The sequence below is a fragment of the Lipophrys pholis genome (assembly GCF_963383615.2).
Source record: "Lipophrys pholis genome assembly, chromosome: 2".
In the NCBI taxonomy this organism is placed as follows: domain Eukaryota; kingdom Metazoa; phylum Chordata; class Actinopteri; order Blenniiformes; family Blenniidae; genus Lipophrys; species Lipophrys pholis.
In genome coordinates, this window is record NC_137636.1 from 22567428 (window position 1) to 22572730 (window position 5303).

Below are 5303 nucleotides of genomic sequence, written 5' to 3' on the forward strand. Positions count from 1 at the left end.
ACAGAGATTGAGAAGTGCCGAGGCCTTAATTGTATGTATTTAGTCACGCAAACAGAGGCAATGGCCTGAGAACGCCTAGTTAGCCAATGACATCATTTAGCCACACAGCCACTTTAACTCAATGGGGCTGCTGTGGCATAAAGCTCTCTGTCACTTTACTCTGTCTGCCTCGCTCTCCGTCTCTATCCGTCTTTCCCCACGGAAACATTCAGGAAAATGCAAGGCTGCGAAATCTCTTCAATCATCCCACACAGGAGAGAAACTCTTGTATTCTGCATGGCATGAGGCTTAACAGTCCCACACAGGGACGAACAAATGGACATTTGTATTCTTTCCTATCAATCGCACATGTTTAAACTGTGTAACTTTAATAATCGTACACATGATCGGATTGTGTTGAGCATTGAAAAAAATATATATATATATTTTCTATGTGCAAGAGTCACTTCTCATTCATTTCATATTCCCATTTTTAACATTTCATGATTAAAAAAAAACCATGAAAAAGGTGATAGAATATGTAAATATTAATTTGCCAAAATTAGCACAATTTTAATTTTAAAATATTCTAATTGTCATATTTTTCTTCTTTTCTTCTTGCAACTTTGTTTTTCATTTGTTGGCATACAAGAGCAAGTTTGTTTAAACCACGCACATTTAAGTGAAACAAGCTTTAACACAAAGTTTAGAAATGGTTAATTCAGGCAAAAGCTTTTCCTTTGACTGCATTTAAAAAAAAAATCTTTTTGTCTATTTTCTCGTAACTCATCCATATTAATATGCTTTCGACATTTTTCTTGGATTTTGTACACGATTGAAATGTATTAAATAATATTCCGACAAAAGTGATTGGTTATTACAATGACAGTGAATATTTACCTGGAATAAAAAGTATAATAATGAGTATATAACAGGCAGACACTGTATACATATTTGAATAAAATCGGAATAATTGTGATAAAGCTTTAACGTTTTCAACACCTCGATTTTCTAACTTTTCATCAACTAGAAATGAGGTTTGTTTGAATGAAACTGAGTAAACCAGATATAAAAAGTAGTATGAAGTGCAGTAATCTTTTTTCAAGAAACACATATTTCTTGTCTACATTCGCGAATGGTTCAGTTTTGGCTGATATAATGATAACTCTCCCCCCTCATGTACTGTATGCTAATGATCTGCTAAACAATTCACTTAAACTCTTTAAAAACTGTAATGTGCTCAAAAAAAAAAAGTGCTTTTTTTTTTTTTCCCTCTTGGAGTTGAAGATAACACTTTTTAAATTGCTCGCTGTGTCCAGTGAAATGGCTCCAAAATCAAATTAATAAACAGTGAGAGAAAACAAAGAAAATGTACTTTCAGTTTTGAGGAACTGGAACAGACGAGTGTTCTTTTTTTTTTTTGGGGGGGGGGGGGGGGGGGGGGGGGGGGGGGGGGGGTATTAGTATTGATTAATTTTGTTTAACTGAATAATTTATTAATAGTATTTTTTTGGTGTGTGTGTTTGCAACATGTTTTAAAATGGTATTTTCTCTGTTTTTACATGTTAAAAAAAACATAAGAAGCAGAGTGCAAATGACCTCTCGCACCACGCTTGTGTTTGGATGACTTTGCATCTATGCCCTTGTGTGTGTGTGTGTGTGTGTGTGTGTGTGTGTGTGTGTGTGTGCGTGCGTGCGTTTGTTTGCATGCATACTTTTGTCAATCAATAGCAGTTGCTGGCATTCACAAAGATGATGATGGCACAGAGATGTTAGTGTGCCGGACTTGCTCGGCACAAAGAAGGGTACGCATGTGCGTGCGTGTGTGTGTGTGTGTGTGTGTGTGTGTGTGTGTGTGTGTGTGTGTGTGTGTGTGTGTGTGTGTGTGTGTGTGTGTGTGTGTGTGTGTGTGTGTGTGTAGAATGGAGGGGTTCTTCTCAAGCAGGGATGTCAGCACTTGAAAAATCAATCACCATCTGGGCTCATTTCATACAAAGGACAGAGGGAGGGGAGGGAAAAAACAACACACACACACACACACACACACACACACACACACACACACACACACACACACACACACACACACTTTCTGCATCTTTCATTTCGTGCAAAGACAACAGAGGGCAAAACTGTACGGCAGCTCCGTGCCCCTCTCGTCTGCAGCCTTTCTGTTTTAAGTGAACACTTAACTCCTTGCATGGATCCTGCTGATATAAAAGCAGGTGCAATTTTCTCCTCTGGACTCCCACACACACACACACACACACACACACACACACACACACACACACACACACACACACACACACACACACACGACTGGCCAGTTCCAAATCAGAGGTTGTGCAGTGCTGTGGAGTTGCAGGACGGCGGGGGGCAGTTCTCAGTTGCCTCTCCGGGGCCTATCAGGGCCATTAGGGGCAGAGCTGTGTGAACGCCGGGCACCAGGGGCCGGCGTGCAAGGTCACCCAAAGCAAACAGGGATAAGAGGCAAGAAAAGCAAAGATTCATCTGCTCGAGTTAGCACCTCGGGTCAACGAGTTTATCTCCCCATTCAGCCACTCCTCATTTACAGACACTGATTCTTTCACCGGCTTCCAACAACAACAACAAAAAATAACCTGCTTTTATTCAAGAAATGTTTTATTCAAGTAAACACACACACACACACACACACACACACACACACACACACACGCACATGCACAAAATGAAAACGGTTGAAAGCGAACGTGCGTGTGCATGAGCGGGACATGATGATTTTTTCGCCGCCTCCTTTTCAGTTGCACAGCTGTGTGAGAAATACCAGCGGCGCAGGCTGCTGATGCAGCGAAAGCATTTAATACTCGACAAACAGTTATCTAAGCCCATGTCCAATAGCTAGACACCACTGTAATGTGACCTACATACTAAGTGAATAAGATTTTTTTATTTTTTTTTTGTATGTGGGTTTGGGGGAAGGGGGTGTGGGGGGGGGGGGGGGGGGGTCTAGGAGCCAAACCGAACAGAAGTCATTCAAATGTCAGGAAGAAAATGGCAAAATACTCTTCTTCTGCGCCTTGCGCCTCCTTCACTTGCACTCCTTTGCTCCCTTCACAGCAATAGTATAATGTAACAGGACATATTGTGCCCTCTTGGGCATTGAACTCTGCCTCCTTTGTTCACTTCTGCACTGGAGAGGAGGAGGAGGAGGAGGAGGAGGACAAGAAGCAGGAGGAATTGAAGAGGGGGAGAAGCAGGAGAGAGATGGGGAGGCGGAGGAGGACTTTCTCCTTTTTTAAATAAAGGGGTTAAAGGGAATGGTGCAGAAAGCATTTTCATATTTGTCCTTTTCAAAAATATCCTTTCAAAAAGTGTTCTGAGCTCTACACACCCAGCGAAGTGAGAATATAAACTTACTTTCCCACGTGACTTCACATTTATTTAACATTATTAATGAATAAATATTTATTTAAACGTTTATTTTAATAGAAAGACCCATTAAGATTGATTTCTTACAAAAAAAAGACATGGGGTGTATATATGTATATACCGAACCCCTCGTCTTCTAGTCTGTATCCTTCTCTTATGCCAAAATTATTATGTCAATTCATAATGTGCATTAAATCTACGTATATTCCGTTTTAGCAGGGGTGTCAAAAACATTTCAGTTGAGGGGCCGCATACAGAAAGATTTCATCTTGAGCTGGCCGAACCGGTAAAATAGTACCATGACAACATTTTTGTTTGTTGTGGCGCAGAGTATACGTGATGAAAATGTCTATATTTTCATGAAAACCAAACAATTACAACAGAAAATGACTACAATGTCAACATAAAGCCAAATTTCATGAAACCTTCTGGTTCAAAATACAGTGAAATGCCAAAAAGATTTCTCCAATAGTGATCTGCCTTATGTTTGACACCCCTGGTCTATAGTGATGAAAGGTCAAAACACATTTAATAGATGTACCTTAAAACAAAAGTGAGTGAGAGAAACACATGCAATTAACCTTAACTTCACACTGCCACAAACTAGTTCCCTCATTTAAAGCAGTAAATTGCAATGTTGGACTTCCTGCATTTTAAAATCAAAACTCAACTGATGATCCACAGACAATAGAAGTTAAATGCTAAAGTAGGTCTCTATATCAGGGCTGTCAAACGTAAGGCCCGTGAGCCAAAAGTGGCCCACAAGAGGCAATAATCAAAACACAGCCAAGGCACCAAGCAAATTGTAAAAATGTCAAACATAACATAGATTTTAAAAGTTCTTAAGAATGGTGGACTCAACACTACACTGAGACCCAAGCTGAGATATCAGTGATGCTCCCATGAAAGACAGAAAACTAGAATCAGCCTCAAAGCCATGCTGTCAGGATACGTTTGTAAAATACCCATAATGCAACAGTTATAGGAGAAGTCTTTTGGACATTTCGCTGTATTTTGCAGCAGAAGGTTTCAATAAAATTGGCTTTGTGTTGAGATTGGAGTCATTTTCCGTGGTATGTGTTTAGTTTTCGTGACAATATTATTAATATTAATGTGTCTGACATGCCTGCTCTATTGGAAGCCTGCAACCCTCACACCTGTTAGACTTCCAAACCTTTTTTTTACTCATTCATCTTCTTCACATTGATTTGAAAAGACATTTAGTTTCATCGTGATTTCAAGTTAAAAGGAAGACACCCCTCTATTGAAAACATTCCCCCTTTAGCTTTCATCACAAATTGCACCCTGTAACTGCCACAAAAACCACACTAACACATCATCTGCAAAAAACATTCCTACTCCAGCATATTCCCAGTGACACCCTTGAAATGCTTGATGAATGCGAGAGCCTCCAGCTTGAGATTCCATTCAAAGGCAAAGGCAGTTTTTGCCCCTCAAAATCTCTGCAAACCTGAGGTACATCATAAAGCAAACACTAAGAGAAGCAAACCACTTTTTGGCAAAAGATACTTCCTCCCAGAGAAAACATAAACACTGACGTCTTTGGGTTCTCGACGCAATCCCTTCACAGTCTGCACACTTTTTGAGCGCGGCCGCGGCGAGCTCCAGATCGCAGATTTAAAGGCCGTTATGCATAATATGAGGCTGAATTTAACAGATTGCCTTCAGAGCAGTTTTGATGGGTTTGGTCCCTGTCTCAGCTTAAAAATTGATGAATGAATAAAAGCATGCACGCGCACACACACACACACACACACACACACACACACACACACATTTCCAAATACACAGTCAATTTGCCTGGCCACGTCAACAGAGCAGGTGTCCTTAGTAATGCACCATTGCTCACTTGGATCTGTGCATCTCAGAACAGAGGGGAAAGCGGGAGG